The sequence below is a fragment of the Lepidochelys kempii genome, chromosome 1 (genome assembly GCF_965140265.1).
Source record: "Lepidochelys kempii isolate rLepKem1 chromosome 1, rLepKem1.hap2, whole genome shotgun sequence".
NCBI lineage: Eukaryota > Metazoa > Chordata > Testudines > Cheloniidae > Lepidochelys > Lepidochelys kempii.
The window spans coordinates 285,977,197-285,997,130 of NC_133256.1; the positions used below are offsets into that span (position 1 = coordinate 285,977,197).

At 39.5% G+C, this 19,934-nt stretch overlaps 1 protein-coding gene and 1 long non-coding RNA gene across 9 annotated transcripts in view; one reads left to right on the top strand and one right to left on the bottom strand.

Annotated features, from left to right (window-relative positions):
• Positions 1 to 19,934, bottom strand: part of CPSF6 (cleavage and polyadenylation specific factor 6) — an 82,462-nt gene that overhangs the window by 4,347 nt on the left and 58,181 nt on the right. For 7 of the 8 annotated variants that reach the window (XM_073327818.1, XM_073327817.1, XM_073327816.1 and 4 more), the window contains one exon: positions 14,422 to 17,349. The exons of the other annotated variant lie outside the window; for it this stretch is intronic. The gene's annotated coding sequence lies outside the window, so the exon portion shown is untranslated. Of the gene's footprint in view, positions 1 to 14,421; positions 17,350 to 19,934 lie in introns of those variants that run through there. 8 annotated transcript variants of the gene reach the window in all.
• LOC140905128 (uncharacterized) overlaps positions 4,598 to 19,934 on the top strand; it is a 30,717-nt gene continuing 15,380 nt past the window's right edge. The window contains exons 1-3 of the long non-coding RNA XR_012156762.1: positions 4,598 to 5,442; positions 6,677 to 6,921; positions 8,336 to 8,436. This is a non-coding gene — a long non-coding RNA (uncharacterized lncRNA). The remainder of the gene's footprint in view (positions 5,443 to 6,676; positions 6,922 to 8,335; positions 8,437 to 19,934) is intronic.

Consider the following 19,934-nt stretch of genomic DNA (forward strand, 5'->3'; position numbering starts at 1 on the left):
TTGATAATTAAGAGATACAATGCATGAAATGGATGTATTGGTAGGTTTGAATGCTACCGCCAGCATGAAAGCTCCTCGTAAAAGCTACTGAAATGTAGTATTTGAACCACACCTTGTTCAGTGCGGACTGGGATTAAAAATGGCAAGATCACATGAAAAATGACAGACCGCTCAGCAATAAGTGTCAGGAACTGATGGAGATACTAGCATTGGGCTGATGAAAAGAGAGAGGAAAAAAAGGACTCTGTAGAGAAACAAGGCCTTAATTAAACGGAACTTCTGCACAATGAGACTGAAAAGTGCTGCTGGCCGGTGCACGTTGCAGCAGGATGTGATTCTGTAACCGCTACGGACCAGACTGTGTCTCATATGCACAGCTCCATGGTGGGAGGTGGGACAGAGCAGCACTGCATCAGGGAGAATAGCAGGTGGTGCTTGGGCCTCTCGGGTTGCCAGCCCTCCAGGAAAGTCCTAGAGTCTCCAGGAATTAAAGATTAAACTTGAATTAAAGACAAAATCGTGATGAAACCTCCAGGAATTCATCCAACCAAAGTTGGCAATCCTATTGGCCTCCCTGGCATGGAGGGGGAATATATGCCCCACTCCACAGGCAGGATTAGCATACTCTTGCTGCAGCTGGGCAGATTAGTTTATCAGCAGGCAGGGGGAAGGGCAGGAGAAAACAGGCCAATGGACTTGAGCCCCTTTTGGGCTGCTGCACATGATCTCCCACCCTTGTACAGCAGTTAGGCACTCTCCAGCCCCTAGCAGCTGATTTAGAAAAACTCTAAGATCTGCAAATAGTTTGAGTGAAATCATCCATCTACATTTACTTGTAAAAAACCAAGGCCCTCAGCCCCCCAGGCTTGATTTTAATGATCCAGTAGGCCTTTCTGTGTATAAAGCAAATATGAGGTACTGTGACAGACCCAGACCAGTGGGGTCAGGAGTCTGGTCGAAGGCAGATATACTGGCCACCGGATGAATAGTTTTCTGATCCCTGAGTGACCAAGCAGGGGCTGCACTAGAGCAATCAGGCACCTGCTAGAATCAATTATGGCAGGCAGACTAAGTAGGACACCTGGTTTAAAAAGGACCTCCCATCAGTTAGGTGGGGCATAATGCAAGGAATAAGAAGGCGTGCTGCTGGAGGATTGAGGATTACAAGCATGATCAGGCCTCAGGAGGAAGATCCTGCGGTGAGGATAAAGAAGGTGCTGGGGGGAGGCCAGGGGGAAGTAGCCCAGGGAGTTGGAGTTGTAGCTGTCACGCAGCTGATACAGAAGATGTAGACAGCTGCTATCCACAGGGCCCTGGGCTGGAACCCGGTGTAGAGGGCGGGCCAGGGTTCTCCCCATGCCCCCAACTCCTGATCGACACAAGAGTGGTTGACCAGGTCTGTGAGCAACACCAGAAGGGAAGGTCTAATTTGGAAAGGGATCTGGCCTGTCCCCGACCCACTAGGTTGGACAACAGAGACTGTGGAGATTGTTCTCCATTTCCCCCATACTGGCCGGTGATGAGGTTAGCTGAGTGAACAGCAGGTTTGAGCCTGTAGCAGAAGCAGCCAAACTGAGGGCTGCCGTGAACATCTGAGGTGAGCAAACCTGCCAAAAAGCGCAGGACCCACCAATGCAGAGGAAGAACTTTGTCACAGGTACAAACTGGCAAGTGGCTTGGTATTTTGTGTTTGATTTAAAGGCATAGTGTAAATAATATGCCCAATGACTCCCGGGGAGAGCAGTAGAGATACATGGAACAAGAAGCACACAGGTCTCCGTTATACAGTGCAGTTAAACCATGTTCAGCAGCAATTCAGCTGCTCAGTTACTGATACTAGGCATCACAATGGGCAATTCTCCTGGACAAGGCTAGTCTGTTCGGTGTACAAGTAGGAACGTGTGGGTGGCTCTGTTCATTTGTTGTCCAGTACGCTCTTTGTTTGCTGTGACCCAGCGTAATCATGAAACACACAACTCCTACCCTGAGACAGGGACTGTAGTGGCGAAAGAAGGATAATTTTAAAGCTCTGTACTCTTAAAGGGAATTTTGAATATGAAAGACTTATTTCTAGGGAAAAGTAAATATTAAGAGGTCAGTCATGCACTAGGATGATACAATCCAGAGAGGGATGGTGAACTACAGATTGATTATTAAAAGCTACTGCATCGTGTTGTTTGACTGAATGCTTGTTTGTGTCATAGCATTACCCTTAAGAGCTAGAACAATAGTTTCTTGCTCTGGCAGTCCTCCTTGTGTTTAGGAGCTCCCTGTAACAGAGATGCAGACAGAGGCTGAAAAGTTCTACACCTAAGAAGGCAATATCAACCCTAACCCTACACTTGTTGGGTTCTGACGTTCAGGAGTTGGTCTATCATTTTGTTGTATCTTCGCTTATAAATAGGAAAACTGAAGACAGTGGGTTTCAGAATTATTTTTACATTAACTTAAGTGTACTTGCTTAATGAGAGGTAATTGGAGTTGGTTTTTCTTAAATAAAGGAGGAAGATTTTAATTCATTTGTGTGTGGGGGATTATGAATAATTTCCCAGATGTTGGTCTTGCATGATGAGCTCCATGTGGGTAGACCCCAGCATAGCTCACTGCAGGATCAGGGCCACAGAAAGAGAACCAATCGGAACAGGTGCAGAGCCCTCTCAAAGCAAGGCTTATGCACAGTTAGAGATACCACAAGTATGGCTCCGGTACTGAACTTCAGGCTGCCAGCTTTTCTGATAGGCTGTGATACACTTCAGCAGATTATTACTTAGGGATGGGAGGGCTTTTTGTTTTGGTGCCATGCCAATGGTCTCTCTTTAAATAAAGCGATTTTAACTAAGCCTTGCCTGGCTCTTCAATGAGGTATCAGAGCTGCTCACAAATACTAAGCCAAACTTGTTAATATTATGACCATAAATGCTGAATTAAAACAACAACCTGGCTGTAATTAAGTTTTATTTCCAGATTCATTTGGAATAAAAAGCATAATTAGTTTTTCAAGTAACTTCATTAAATGGGGCCAGTAGTTAAAAAGTAGGGGTTCATATTGGGGATCAGTCATACACAATATGATTTTCTCTGGTCTCCAAAATACAGTACAATTACTGCCAATCCATGGAAGCAATGCTTCCAGCTCCAGAAGGAGAAGACAGAACTTTGTTCATAGAGAAAATTGGTGTAGATGGGAGATTCCATTTATTTTAATGCCAGTAATAAGACATTCTTTCATGCAAGAATAAGCACTTCCAAGCACTTTTAAAAACATTAGTTCACATGTTATTTCCAAAAGTTTATTCTAAGACACTAAGTTGGCTGTTTTGTCTTGATCACCCTTTTCTGTTACCCATTCGTTTCAAAAGCATGTACTGTAGAGGTAGCTGTCAACTCCTGTGTTGTAAAGATTCCAGGAAGACCAATTCACAAAGGTGAGACTGCAGTTTTAATCACGTACAGGCACCAATTAGCCTTTTGAGGTGGGAGTCTGAGACTTGTACAGCTTGACCCATAAATGGTCCCTGTTTTATCCCCCTTTCTGCAGGGTGAAGAGCTGTAACACATCCAGGTAAAGCCACACATTTCAGTGAAGCACAATCTGAAATTTGTAAAAGGTGATGGTGGCTAGTTCTGTTTCTGTCACTAGTGAGCAGATGGTAAACCAAAAAAGGGGATGCCTCAGTGTTCTAAGCACCAGGTTTGAAACATATAGACTCTCAAACCTCAAGTATGTATCCCTAGAGGGCCAACTCTTTCAAACTGTCTCCTCTACACACGTCTACCGATCCCATGTCATCTTCTGTAAAAGTGTTTGCCACAGTAGCCTTAGCTAAAAACTTCATTTCCTGCTGTCTATGCAGTTCTGTACCTTGGAAAGCATAATTCAGGGGCAAAGTGATGCTTGTTTGTATCTAGTTTGCACATCATTTCAGCATGAAAGATACTATAAACATACTCTGAAACATTATGCAGATAAACCTGAATGAACCTAGTGCTCAAAAGGTGACAGCTGCTTTTTACAAGGTAGGCTAAGAAATAAGAACTTTGTATGCTTTATAAAGGCATGAAAAGGTTTTACTCTTGTTTTGGGTTTTCGAAGGTGAGTGGGAAGGAGAGAGAAGAGGAGGTGACGGTCAGGTTGACTTCTTAAAACTGGGATAGATCAGGAGTACCAAGGCCATGCCTCCACTACAGCAGTAGTTACAGTTAAAGCACTGCAGCTATGCCACTGTAGAGCCTTAGAGTAGGTGCTCCCTACAATGAGAAATGGGATTGTTCCATTGCTGTGGTAATCCACATCCCCAAGTCACAGTAGCTAGGTCAATGGAAGAATTCTTTTGTCGACCTAGCGGTATCTAAGTCGGCTTAACTACAGCGCTCAGGGCAGTCAATTTCTCACACCTCTGAGCATGGTAGCTATGTCAACCTAATTTTTAAGTATAGAACAGGTCCAAGCCTGGTTTTTGCTGGAGTAGCTCTTGGGACTTTACAGATGAGTGTCAAATGTGTAACACTGACAACATTTCTCCAAAACACTGACTAAAGTCTGACAGGTGTTAACAATTTCAAAAAGTCCAATTAAAAATCCCTTCCCTCTCGGTGCTCAACTTTGTCTCTTCTGAAGCCACATTTTCACTCGTCTCATCAATATAATGGCTTTTAAAGCAGAAAAGACTTGAATTTAATTGCAAAAATGCCGGTTTAAAAAAAATCATATAGGTCTCCTTTCTATGTAATAAAACCCCCAAGAAAAATAAGGGGAGTGCATGAGAGGAAAAGTGGGCACAAGTTCAGTGCTCCCCCTCTGCAACTCAGTGATCTTAATTCTATAAAAGCAAGTATCATTGTGGTGCAGAGCTATTTATTGTTCTTTAAAAGCAAACTATTTTAGCCACTAGATGGCAGCAGGAGGCTGTTATTTTAAAATAGTCAGAAAGTAGGGGAATATTTGGACTGCATTTTTTTTGTTCTGAATATTATTAGGGGATTATCTTTGTTACAAAAGTGACCTGGTGCTTAGCGTGGCAGAACTACTGCTGAACAAAGTTTTTGGAACTGGTGCTTCACGTGGTTTGACCTTGTGTACAGTTGCTGCTGAATAGTCCTCAGCATAGGTTCAGCTACACCCACTGTTAACATCCATCATTCACAATGGGTCACTCTCTGTAAAGTAGACAAACCCTCCTGATGGGGAGCTTCTCTCTTCCAAGTTTCCCCAACTGGAGTGTCCCTTTGAACAGATGCAGAAGTGCAAGACGTGCAATGAATGCAGTCTGAAGGGAAGCAGTAAGGAATGTAGTGTTTTCCTGTGACTTATTCAGCAGTGATGAACAGAACCAGCAAATAAAACGGCAGCAAGTTCCCATCAATGGGTGAAGGGAAGAACTACATTTGGAAACCATCTGCAACTACTCTTTAGCTTTACTCCAACAGCAGCAGAAAGCTTCTGTAAGTATATTGGGAAAAATGTCTTTGGACAGATTCTGGAGGTCTGGGTCTGCTCAACCTTTGCTGCACCAATATAAACGCACCCGGATTAACACCTGCTTAATGGAGCTGTTTTTCTAATCGGGCACATACCAGGCTGTGTATAAGGAGGTGGTAGGGGGGATTTTTATGGCTCAGTATCTGCTGCAACTCAACCTGATCGAAAGAGAACTCTATTCTTTCCTCCTCAGCCCTCCACTCTTCCTCCTTCAACCATCCTCCTCATCTCTCAGGTTTACATTCTGTACCTTCTCTGACAACTCCTCACTACCGCTCCAGGCTGTCATTAAATCATGATACTTCTCCCCATTTTGGACATCTGACTTTTCCTTTCCATCCCGACAGTTAAAACTTGTTCCCAACCTGATCTCCCACCTCAGGCACTCTTACCAACCCTCTGTTGCCATTCTGATACCTTTATCACCAAAACCATCCCTCCAAGCTGTCCAAGTGTCTGACAAAATTATCTTCCCCCAGTGCTTATTGTTCTGTGTCTGTTTCCCACACTGTTACTACTCCTTGGCAGACTGTCCCAGTAGCTGATTCTTGTACAGCACAGAACACTATTTCTAAAATAAATAAATAAATATAAAAATAAAAAATCACCAATTCCCTAGCTATGTTTTCAGGTAACTTCTATGTAGCCAAAATATATGTGAGAAATAAAATAAACAATTTATCATGCCTTAGAAAATGTAAGACCCACCTACTTTATTAATACCAAAGTTTGGATAGACTATTAAGAGAAAGGTATTTGCAAAGCCAAGCTGATTAAAAAAAAAAAAATCATCTATGAAAGGCCAAAAGGGGACCATTGTGATAGTCCAGTGTGCCTTCTTGCATAACACAGGCCATTGGACTTTCTTATATAAGTCCTGCATCAAGCCCAATAATTGTTCTTGTGCTAAAGCATCTCTCTAAAAAAAACAAACCAAACATTTAATCTTGATTAAAACATTTCCAGTGGTCTGCCAGAAACCACATCTTCATTTACCCTGCAAGAAACAAACTGAATTGTCAGCTTTGTACAGACCCCACATGAGTTGTGCGCTCTACAAACGGCTGGATTCATTTTGTCAGAGCAGGGCTCCTGATGAGTGTCCATGCACTCATCCTTTTAAATCATTTCAACCAGAGATCAATCCAATTTGAGGGTCCTTGATTAATTTTCCACTTTTTTTCTTCCCTTTTGCAGGCCGAGGCCTTGGCCCTCTGCACATTTTCCCTGCGTCCTGTGGGGTGGATAAGGCCAAACTGCAATACTGCTTCAAACACCACGTGTTCCCTTCTGATAGCAACAGCCCTGAGAGGCTCTGTGGGAAGGTGGACAGAGGAACACAAGTACTCTTTCCCCCTCCTCCCCACCTCCACGGAACAGCTGGGAGCCTGAGGGACACCACCTAGAAAAAAATTAAGCCTCACATGCATCAAAGGGTGCAGGTAAGGGAACTTCTGATAAAATCTAGGGCCTGCTTCTATTTAGTGGGTTTTGAAGCTCCCTCTGACTTCCCTGCACTGCTCTTCCAGTGACAAGTGAGGCAGGAGGAGAGCTGCTCTGGAAGAGGGAGTTCAAAGTGGTTTCACTGAAGCTGACAGAGGTCATCAGGAGGAGGAGAGATGATTTTGCCTCTGCAAACAGGCTGCCAGAGGTTTTGTGGGGGGCCACTACTCTATATTTGTGTTAGAAAACAGAGTGACAGGTCATCTCCACAAGAGCATATAAATTGCTATATTGGTAAATGGTTCATCTATTCCAGCATCCTGTCTTCAAAAGTAGCCAGCTTCCAACAGCCATTGCTGCTAAAAGAACTACTAAAGCAGGGTAAGGGAGTGTTCTCACTTTCAAAGGAAGTAGGGTCCCATCATCCCTCTTGAAGCCCTCCTTTTCTGCACCGAGTCCCCTTTTTTTCTAGAAAAGTGAATAAAGGCTTAGATAGGTACATAAAGGGTTAAACAACGTGGGTTAAAAAAAAATACACCTTGCCGTTTGTGTGAAGTGAACATTCTGTTAGCAGTTGTGGGAAGGCCTTGTAGAACGGGGTGGGCAAACTGCGGCCCGGGGAGGCTGCATCCGGCCCTTCATATGTTTTAATCGAGCCCTCAAGCTCCTGCTGGGAAGCAGGGTCCAGGGCTTGCCCTGCTCCAGCACTCCAGCTCAGGAGCGGGGTCTTGCCCCTGCTCTGTACATGCCGTGGCGCCATGTGGCTCCCAGAAGCAATGGCATGTCCCCCTTCTGGCTCCTATGCGTAGGGGCAACCAGGGGCCTCTGCACCCTGTCCCAAGTGCCACCCCCGCAGCTCCCATCAGCCTGGAACCGTGGCCAATGGGAGCCGCAGGGGCGGCACCTGCAGACAGGACAGTACGCAGAGCCACTGCATAGGAGCTGGAGGAGGAACATGCCGCTGCTTCTGGGAGCTGCTTAAGGTAAGCGCTGCCTGGAGCCTGCAGCCCTGACCCTCCTCATGCACCCCTATCCCCTGCCCCAGCCCTAATCCCCCCTCCTACCCTCAAACCCTTAGGTCCCAGCCCAGAGCACCCTCCTGCACCCCAACCCCACCCCAGAGCCTATAACCCAAGCCAGAGCCCTCACCCCCTCCTGAACCCCAACCCCCAATTTCTTGAGCATTCATGGCCTGCCACACAATTTCCATACCCAGATGTGGGTTTGCCCACCCCTGTTGTAGAATGTGGCTTAATTGTAAAAACTGGACTTGGAAGATAAGAGAAAAAGCCTTGCAGAAAGGGAGCCTAGTTGTAAATCTTGTCTACTCCAGGCCGAAGAAAAGGGTCCAGCCTTAAACTTCCCCAAACTGATTCTTAGCTATTGGTAATGACAATGCTTTTTTGTTAAAAGGTATAGAAGTGTACACTCTGAAAGAGTTCATTACTAGTGCCTGCTTCACCAAGCTGGAGCCAGCCAACATGGGTTTGAACACCCCTGGGTCTAATCCTCTTGTAAGTAGCAATCAAATACTTATCAATGTTTGTTACTTTATGGATATAGTAACTGTTTATTAATTGAGCTTTTAGACATGTTTAGCACAACTGTATACCATTCAGCCTTTAGATTAAATAAAGGAATGTATGGTTAAATTGGTACCGTGATATCCTAGTAATAATTCCAACTCTGAGATTCAGCACAGAAATGTAAAAGTTAAATTTCTTCATGTCCAGCAAAGCTTTAATTAATCAGAAAACAAGAAGCTCTCTCTCAATTCTGCTTTTGCCTGAAAGGCCCTCAATTCCCTCTGGAACAGCTTTTTAAGGGGAGCAGTGGGGGCAAAAACCTAACTGGCTTCAAGACTGAGCTTGATAAATTTATGAAGCAGATGGTATGATGAGACTGTCTACTATGGTATATAGCCAATCTGCGACTGCAAGCAGCAGTATCTCCAATGGCCGCTGATGGAACACTAGATGGAGAAGGCTCTGAGTTACTAAAGAATTCTTTCCCAGGTGTCTATCTGGTGAGTCTTGCCCACATGCCCAGGGTCCAAATGATTGTTTATATCTGGGGTCGGGAAGGAATTTTGCCCCAGGTCAGTTTAATAGAGACCCTGGGTTTGTTTTGGGTTTTTTTTGCCTTCCTCAGCAGCATGGGGATAGGTCACTTGCAGATTTAAACTAGTGTAAATGGTGGATTCTCTGTAACTTGAAGTCTTTAAATCATGATTTGAGGACTTCAGTAACTCAATCAGAGGTTAGGGGTCTATTACATGAGTGGGCGGGTGAGGTTCTGTGGCCTGCAACGTGCAGAAAGTCAGACTAAATGATCAAGATGGTCCTATCTGACCTCATAGTCTGAGTAATTCCACCATGTGGCAGCATCAGAGAAATATCTGCATTTTAGTTACAGAAGCCAAGTGGGTGGCAATCCAGAGCTGCTGACGATATTATTCTGCCTTTAACTGTGAAATTAACAGATTCTGAACTACATTAGTTATAGGGGTCAAGCCTGAAGTTTTAATCTTACAGCAGCCATGCAACAGCTGCCTTCTGTCCCATGCCAAACCTTAAAGCCCTGTCTGCGCACCATTGAAAAAAGACCCAAGAAAACTACTGGGCTCCTCCCTTCCCTGTTTAAAGTATTATTTGGAATCTCTCTTTGTCCAGTTCATCCTTTGTTGTTAATCAGTACTATCAATTCCTGATTGCAAATGTGATTATACAGCAATTCATGCTCACAATGTTGCTGTGTGAACTTCATTCCACAGTACTCTATGCATGACAATGCTGATGGTTAAATATGCATGGTTTAAACCAGGGGTGTCAAAACTTATTCTGTGGTGAGGGCCATTTACCCTTTTGGTTGGATTCCATAGATTAGAGAAATAAATTGGGTGAGGTAGCATCTTTTATTGGACCAACTTCTATTGGTGAGAGACAGACAAGCTTTTGAGCCACACACAGCTCTTCTTCACAGACCCAGAAATAAAATGTCTCAGCCAGCCACATTGCGGAGGCACACATTTTTAGTACTGCCTCAGGGAAAACCCCCTCTCATTGGCTGCTTTCCCCACTTGCCTTCTACCTAGGAAAGAGTAGCCAAATCAGGACAGCTGCAGACGTAGCGCTGCTCTCCATCTCCACAGGAGCTCACATCAAGCTCATGGCAGGAGGGAGCAAAAAGAGCCCAGCAACTCAGGGCAGTTGCTCCACTTCCTCCTCCTCTGCTCTTGTGAGCAATGGGAGGGATGTGTTCTTTCCCTGCTTCCCCCTCCCTCTGCAACACTGGTCTGAGAAGGGGGAGAGACCTGCTGCAGCCCCCTTACCCACTCCAAAAATAGACCAGAGAGGGAAGAACCCCAGAAGCTGCATAGACAAGGCTGGGACCAGGGGCAGAACTGATGGCAGGGTTGGGGGACAGGATTGGTTTAAATGGGAGAGAATTAACTGTTGGGCAGGAGGATAGGAAATGTGGGGTGAAGAGACCCTCCCTCACACAGCACTGGAAGCAGCTCTCTTCCCCAAGGCTGAGCTGCTTAGAGCAGCAGGAAGAGACAAGAGGAAGTGAGAGGCAATTGCTCTTCTGGGCCTGGTGCTGCATAGCTCAACAGTGGCAACAAGTGGGGAAGGAATCTCCTGTTTGAGATGTGGTGAGAGCTCAGTTGACTGTGACCAGTCAGGTGCAATCTTGCTCTTCCCAGGCTCTGGCCCTTTTGAAGTGTAGCACCTGCAGGATGGATGCCTTAGAGGAGGAGGGAGCTGCAGACGGGAGGAAAAGATCTTCTGGGCCTTATGTTTGATACTTCTGGTTTAAACTAATTGTTTCTCTAGATGCAGGTTAGGAGGAGAAACATCCTCCTTGAACTGTTTGCCTCCCATTGGATTCTCTTATATAAATCAGACAGAAGTAGCACAAGCCTACTCCTAGCAGAGCTAGCTTGAATGTTTCAATTTGGCTTTTGCGACCAGATGACCCATTATACTTGGACCTCTGCAGTCAGAAGAGTTATGTTCATTCATTTCATTATGACCTATGTGGAGCTGTAAGCATGAATAAAGTTAAGTAACTCATGTGTTTCTGAATGTTTCTTTCCTGTACATGGCATCACAGTATTGCCAACCTCAGGCATTCAATCAGAACAAAACAAAAAAAAACCTTGGAGCTCATTTTATTTGCCTTCTGAGCCTTTGGGGTACATTCAGGTCACATTTTTAACCTTTTCTCTGCAACCATGAGAGCTGGAATTTTTGTTTTTTCTAAACGAAAGCTGAGATTCTCACATATGATTGCAGGAGAGGGGGTTTTAAGAAAAAAACCAGGTATCATGAGACTAAACATAAAATCATGAAAGTTGGCAATGCTGCAAAGTGCAACTTTACGAGTGCTATATTAATTGAACCATGTCAAACACCACTTTCAGAGCAACCACTGCAAGCAATAGACTCAATCTCAATTTTAATAACAGCTTTACTGTCCAACAGCAAAAACTATACACAGGGAACATCAATTCTTCCCCTTTCAATCTTTCCTGGGTTGACAAACTGGTAAACAGATCCTCAGCATTACAAAGGACAGGGTTTAGTTTGTTTAGAGTATGCCAGGTAGCAGAGATTTTTGCTCCAAAACTACAGTATATGGCACACACAATTTTTGCTTTTGAATAATGTACGCTAATTTAAGGAAGAAAATGAACACACTGACAAAGATTTGCATAGCTTGCTTTGAAGTTCTCCTTTCTTCATCATCTGAAACGCAGTGAACCACAGGTTTTTTAAATGGTGAGAAAATGGGTGCTTTCCAGTATTAGAAATTACCAATATCAAATTGTCCTACTTAAGCTAATGAATGTTTCTCTCACTTTTCTTCTTCCAAAGTTGAGCAGAAAAGTGTTTGCTATTTTAAAAATAAGATGACAAAATTCAAAGGGCAACTGTTGGCCAAGGAATAAAAATATTTCTAGACAAGAATTTCGTCAATTTCCACACACAATATTACTGTTTATATTTGTCTGAATCTCTCAGCTGGATAGAATCTGACATGCAGAATGCTGTAAGAATGTTAGACGAAATAAAAATGACAAAGGGTTTTTGTTTTTTTTCAATAAAATTGAATTTTATTTCTTCATTACAAGGTAAACTAGCATTGCAGTTTAAGACCAACAAAAAGGTTGGACAGCAAATTGCTAAATAGTCTTCTAAAGGCTGGAAGAAAGGTAATTAAAAAAGAAAACCAGTGAAAAGTGAAAATTAATGCAAAATTCTAAGCATAACATGAAAAAGGAATGAGTTTTAAAGTTAATTTAGAATCCTAGGTGCCTTAATTGAAAATGTATTCAGAAATGCACCTTACCTTGCTGAGAAATCTAGGACTCCAGAAACTCAATACCTTATGACACTCTTTGGCCTGCTGGTATTAGGAAGCTGTTACTATTCATAAAAACCCTTTTTGAGTCAGGCATTCATACAGATACTAGATCAGTTTACAATTTGCAATGTAATAATTCTGCATTTCTATTAATACAAAAATTTCCAAGGTCACACTTTAAAATTATGTCTTGAACAATTGCACCTTTGAGTAGAATGGAGATCAGGGAGAACAACAGTACAGGAAGACCATATAAGGCTGAAGGAGTCATCAGTGCTAGTTACCCTTTGTAAATTTCCCAAAAAGGAATTTATTCTCCTTTCAAACACTACCTATTTTTTTTCAAGACATCAATAATAGTAAGCAAACTGAATTTGACATCACTTGTATTCAGAATGCATACCCCTTATTTTCTCAGCTTTATAGGATGTCATGGGAATGTATATATTTAATAACATAACATGTGGCAACAACATGAACAGTTCAAAATCTTCTTTACACAAAATACACTAAACAAGGGGCTGTGGTGTCAACAAGCTCTATTAATTGGTTATATTACAATTCTATTAATGATGAATTCTATACATTTAAGATTATTCTATTTTACCATCATGTTTGGTTGGGAAATTTCAAATTAAATTTCTCCTTATTTCAATGAGATAAACTATAAATTTGACTACCTTCAGGTTAGCACCTGTAACAAAACTAGTTATGTTTCAGAAGATGGATAGAAAAACTTTAAAACATAGTTGGATCTACACCAGAACACAAATATCCACACTTAATAACTCGGGGTAAAGAAAGGACTCAAACCTCCAAATCTCAACTGGCCTCAAAGGTTCAAAACCTAGAGGGGCCCTTTATCATGTCTGATCCGACACAGGAAAAATCCTGAGAGAACATATGACCATGGATATTTCCATAAAAAAACAAACTTAGCTTTCGTTCAGCCTCTAAGCAGAGCCTAAAATGATCTGGATCTAAGATGACCCTTTAGACCATCCCTATTTTTTTTTAAAAAAAGAGCATTTTATCAATATTGTAAACATTATAGCATCTTTAATATGGAACTTTTCACCAGGAGTTATCCCACTGTAAAAAACAACCCCCTAAATTGTAGGAGATTAAAGGTTCTGAATAATGCACATTCAATCTTGCCTTGTATGCTAAAATCATTTTACTACACTAAAAGACATATAATATCACCTACTACCTGAATAATTTTGATCATCCTAAAAATTAATGCTGTTTCTTTCCAAAGTCAAAAGACACGTATTATAAGGAATGCTGCCTGCTACAGGAAAATCTGTATATTCTGATCACTATTTTTCTTCTATGAGAATATGAAGTTTTTATTTCTGAATTTCAGTGCAAAGGAATTTAGGGTCTTAAGTCTTTCAAGTGTAAATGAAATATTAAACATACATTTTTTTAAATAATGCTATATGACACAGTGTACCTTAACTAGCATAAAGCCAGGGTTTTAAGGCCATAACCTAGTTTACACAAAACAGTGATAAAAAATTTATGCAAGGGGCCTAAGATTCCACAAATAAAAATAGCATTAAAAAAAGTCAGTACATTGTACATTGACAGAAATATGAGTAAGGAAAGGAAAAAAGAAATAAGGTATTTCTAAAAAGAATGCCATGTATTTTTACTAGAAACACAAATGACAAATATACACATTTAAATTAACCACATGCAGCTAGGGAAAACATTTACAAGGACTTGGGTATGCAACTAAGCATAATGAGATTGAAAAAAAATACAGCATTAAAAAAACCTACAAACCTCAATACGCTCAACAAAGAAACTAAATCACAATATCCACGCATAATCAACTTAAAGCCTAAATTTAATAATGTATCTTTTGTCTTACACATACAAATGCAATAGCCATTTGAGAGCCGAATTATACGTAATTTAAAAAAAAAATTGACAAATGCCTGTCTTGTGTAATACAATCTGAATTTAGGTTGTTGGCACATTAAAGAACAGAAAGGGAATGAGAACAAAAGGTGCATGTTTCCCCAATATATTCCACTGTTTTTCTGTCTGTAAAAACACCTTTTTCGAAAGCAGACTAACTTTCTTAGCTAACCTGACTATAATCTTATTTTTGTTGCTTTAAAAAAAAAATCCATTATTTCAGGTAACTGTTTAATCCTTTGGACAAGAGCCATATGATGTTAATTTAAAACGTTACTTATGAATGCCCACATACAAAATAGGAAGTACTTCCTAACAGACTATTTTGTCCTTTCACAAACAGAAGCAGATTAAATACAATTGGATACCAAAGAATGCTTCAATAGCAATCAACGCATCATCCAGGTGCAACATCACCTGCTGGTAAACTAACAAACTGACAACTCCTGAGAGAGCACAGAACATTTTCAGTACTGCTTAATAAACTGACGCATGATACAAATTCCATTGCAGATCTAATTACACACATGAAACGTAAAAGGGGACATATTCCTTTTTGGTGTCTGTAAGGGTTTTTGGATTATTTTTATATACACATGATCTTTTCACTTTAAACCAAAACAGATTTTACAAAAGTAAACCCACAATGAAAAGATAATCCATCTAATCACAAGACACATCAGAGCACTATCTAACCACTCAAACTATATACATATTGAGACTAGATAGAAATTAGGGGCCTCATCTATTAGGACCTTACCAACAAGCCAGACAGATTTCTATTAAAAGTTTAACTCTTATATTGGATATTTTGGTATCTCCATTGCTATCAATGGATGTCTCTACAGAAGGATGAGAAACCGAAAGAAATGATACCTAATGTGGAAAGAGTAACAGTATCATTCATCAGTTTCAAATAACTAAATTGAGCAAATCTTGGTTCCTGCTTATTTTAATTTTAGTCATGAAATTAAAAAATACTTCTTTTCTGGGTTTAAGCTTTCTAGCCATGTGGATACATTACTTACCTGCTGCCCCTTCGGTATTAGCTATTTCCCATGTAATAGGTATATGCAGGTTATTTCTTTCCTTAAATGTATTACAAGTAACAGTAAACAATGTTTGTCAACAAAGCTAAGAAATTACATCAAAACTAGTTAAAACCACCACCTATTCACAAAAACAGGGAAAAGTCATGTGACTTGTTTGATACAATGTTCACTATACAACGTTTTAAAAGTCAGTTTTCATTTTTAAACAGGGTTAAACATCTGAAATTCAAAAGCAAGTAGTTGGACAAACACCAATAATCCCATGCATGAGAACCTGAGGTACAGAATTTAAGCAATAAAAACGTGCAGAGGCATGTGGGCAAGTCCAATAGTATCAGCCTAGCTGCAGCAAATCTAGGGTGATGGTAGATGACAAAAATTAAATTAAGAGTCTCAGTGTTATGTAAAGCTTTTGCAGTCGCACAGGATAGAGGCCCCAGTTCAATAAAGCACGTAAGCATGTGTTTTCCTGAACAGGATCTTAATACTTAACATAAAATTAAGTTATAAAACAAACCAATGATTTGTTTTAAAGATTACCTTTTGAAGCCACTGAGGTTTTGAAACTTAGCTTAAAACATTAAAACATGCCCTGCAAGCTATCTGTATAAGAAGAAGTGGAAAACTTCTCAGACTAATCTATTAAAGGGACTCAAAGTATATTTTAAAGAATGAACATCCACACCAGTCTGGAAAAGCAAACTGTAAATTTGCTCAGTGTTATACACACTTCCTATTGTTCTAATTTATATCCTTCATAAAATTTAGAACAAATTCTAGTCATTTGAAATTTGCTTTAATTCTTTAGTTCAAGCTCTGATATTAAAATGTTTGAATTCCAACTTCCAATAAATTGTTTTTAGACAAGTTTGCAAAACCTCATGACTAAATCTATTTCACTTTTTGTTAAGGCAGTAAAGCATTCCCCACTAGTGCACATGAGATGTACAAGCGTACCTTCCCCCCTTTACACAGATATGTGGATAAACCCCAGTGTTAAGAAAATACCAAGCCCACTGGAATCCATATTATCTGAAAAAATGGAAACATCATGACTGGTTTCATCGGTCACATTTTTCTAATATACAGCTATGTACAGATTGCCTATGGCGTTGGAAAAACCTAAACAAACACAAACACAAACACAAAACCGTAAACAACTGCAGCTGTATTTCAAAAAGGCCAGCATTTTCCCAACATTAACAGTTTAAATGAAACTAATGTAAACTGTAGCATCTTAGTCCAGCTGCATGTTGTAGGAGACAGTTTTCAGTTTACTACAATCATCAACCTAGGATTTCCTCTCCCCAAAACAATGACAGACTATGTCAATCAAACTGCAGTTTTTACAATTTTACATGCCTTTCAGCAAATTCACAGGCCATCTATGTAAAAACTGCTAGAAAAGCAAATTATTAAAGCCTTTGTGTAATCACCTATTTGTATATCAAAATCAAGTGTGAAAGAGTGGCATTAGTATTTTTAAGTCACTGAACGCAAGATCAGGTTGATGCATATGCAAAAACTCTATTGCAATGCTTTTTAAAGACAGTATAAATGTTTTCATAGAATCATTATCTTTAAATATTGCTGAACACAAGACTTTCCCTGAGGTGTAAACATCAAATAACTTGAACAGCTTTACACATCAGCCCCATTAAAGAGTTTATTACAACACTACATCTACTGTAATCAAAGTGGTGCTGTATACAGACATTATCATATGAACATTTTTAACAAGAACAAACTACTATAAAAACAAGGATTTACTTGACTTTTTTCCAATTGCTTGCACATTATAATTGCCAAATGTATATAACCAGTAATAAAGTTGCAAAAGCTAGAAGTTTTAAATCACACAGGTTTCCCTCAAATAAAACAGTTAAGCAACATAAAAAAGTAAAATAGCTACTGGTTACCATGTATGCAGATTTGCTTTATTCAGATCTATTCCTGTTCATTTTATCCATGAATCCTTACAGGCTCAGTTCAATCACAAGAAGCAAACCGCTGGATAAGCATCTTTCCATGAAGAATGTTTCTTGTCTTTGCAAGGTGTTCCTCTTCCTTCAGCTGTAATGTGTCAAAATTTGTGATGTAGATTTTGCTAGTCCCCATAATACACAGAAAAATGTTGGCTTAACTATACATACACAAGTCGTGCACCTACTTCACCATAATGTAATCTAACACAAATAAAAGATATTGAAGCAGTAGCTACTTGTTTGGCTGAGAATTCTCAAAGTGTACAGTAATTGTTCTAGAACATCTATTTTTAATAAATATTAATAGTTGTACAAGAAAGGTGAAAAAAATGCAATTTAACTAAAATACCAAACCATAAGAAACAAATAGCTACTGTTTCGGTGAATGATGGAAACATTTATATAGAACATATTCTGAAGTATTCATACTGCAAGAGTCAGTAAGTACTTGGATGATGCTGCCAAAACCAGATTTGTTCTTTACATTTTTACCCACCCATTTACAGCAATTCTAAACTAGCTCTTTCACAATTAAATACTACACTAAATGTTTAATGAAGTGGGTGTTTTACAGATTAGTAATATATTTAACAGTGCACAATATTTTCTGCAATTTATCAGCTTGATGCCAATGTTACAAAATTTGGAAACTAAAATTAATAGGGGCTCCGGATTTTTTTTTTTAAAAAAGTACTGTCACAAAATTACAAAAACCCACTTTGTTTAAAAAAAAATACAATACAGATGAGAATTCAGGTTTCCCCACACAAAAACAAAACAAAAAACAAAACACCCTATGTCCTAGTTAGATTAAATTATTTCAGCAATCAATTTATCTAATAAAGGAACCAGAACAACCATTTAAATATAATTGTAGCGTTCACATAATACTTGGATGGTATAATTCCATTCACTGATGCTTCATTTAAAATTCCATTACAAAACAACTAGATAACTGTACGTTATCAGTAGGTCACAATTTCCACATTCAACAACTTCATGAGAATTTAAATCAAGTTGCTTAAAAGAACCCAACACATTAATCGGTCATTTAAAAAAACCCAGACATTTAGAGAAGCAATTTCATGAACACACACCAATGCACAGCTGTCATAAGGATTCTTGTACTACTAAAATGGTTCAAGATAATTAGGAGACAAACTTGTGTTGGATGGATAATAATTAATTAGTTGTCCTTCCTTCCCCCACAATGACTGGTAGTGTTTAATTTTTAAAAACAAAAACAAGTTATTATCTATACGCTACAGTCTGCATATAGCAGAATCACTGAAATTTGAACTAGTGCCTGGAAGACCTTTTCAAATCCATGAACTTTGCTATCAAGTGACAAATGTATTGACTAGTGACTTCCTTTGGGGATTCTCTCCTCCAAAAGAGATCAGATCCCCACAGCTGCTTTTAAAACTTGATTTTTCAATAGCAAAAATAGTACTAAGGTGTCACGTGCATGCAAAACAAACATTTGCAATTGAAAGCCAAGTTATTAATGCAAACAAGGGATCTCAATGTTTCAGAGGAGCAAATAAATAAATGACAGCTGCGAGACTGCATGTCAGAATTTGCTGCTCTTGCAGTACAATGCTATGTAGGAATAGTGGATCTTTCACAGCACTGCTACAGTGACAGTTAACAGATCCAAAAGCATAAATTTGATTTACAATACTAGCATAAAAAGTTTGAGCCCAATGGGAGAGTTTGCTAGATTTTCTAGAGTTCATAAAGAACCTGTACCGGATCACCACTTTTTTATTTAGGGCTCTATGCAGATTTTAAGAGACTGTCAAGATTATACTGAAGCTAAATTACAAATTATGAAACATAAAACACTAAAATTCCCAAAACAGTTATAAATTCTCGTTCAAAAAAAACAAAAAAACAAAAAAAAACTGTCAACATATTCTGGCTAATTAGCAAACTTAGATTTAATACTTCCTACAGTAGGAAATAAATCTGTATGCATTAACATTTCAACGTTCTACTTAGTAGAATAATGAAGTACAAAACAGCTTATAAATAGGGTAAAATGCAAAAGGTTACATATTGAAATTTCTTTTTTGTTGACACCTTTTGGCAATACCACTTCTTTCCTTGTCTAAGAACTGCTTATTTCCATACCATAAAGAGCTTTCCAGTGTTCCTGTTAATAAAAACTGATTTTTTCCCCTAACATTTTAAATATCTTAATCTCAAGAACTTTGCTCACCTCTTAAGGTATTATATATATATTTATTTAAATTGCCAGTGTGGGGCTTTTTTTGTTTTTCATATACAGAATAAGATATCTTCATTTTCTAATATACATTTTTTTAACGTGGATCAACAGGTCCTTTTTTTTTTTATTTTTTTTTTTTGTGGAGCTTGCAGTAGCAGCTTGAAATATATACATATATTTTTAAAAACTTCTGCATGTCCACATAAGTATTTTAACAGCTATGAAATGAAAGTCTGAGAACTTCTATCATTATATTTAAAAGGTTTTATGTGCATATGCCCTTTAAATAAATGCAATACCCTAAACAAATGTATCCATTTCAAGGAACAATTACAGTCTATCACAGTATATTCACATTTGGGGCGGGGGAGGGCTGTGTGTGTAAAATACAGATTTATTCCACATACGAATAGTTCCTAACGTGTTCATGTACTGCAATA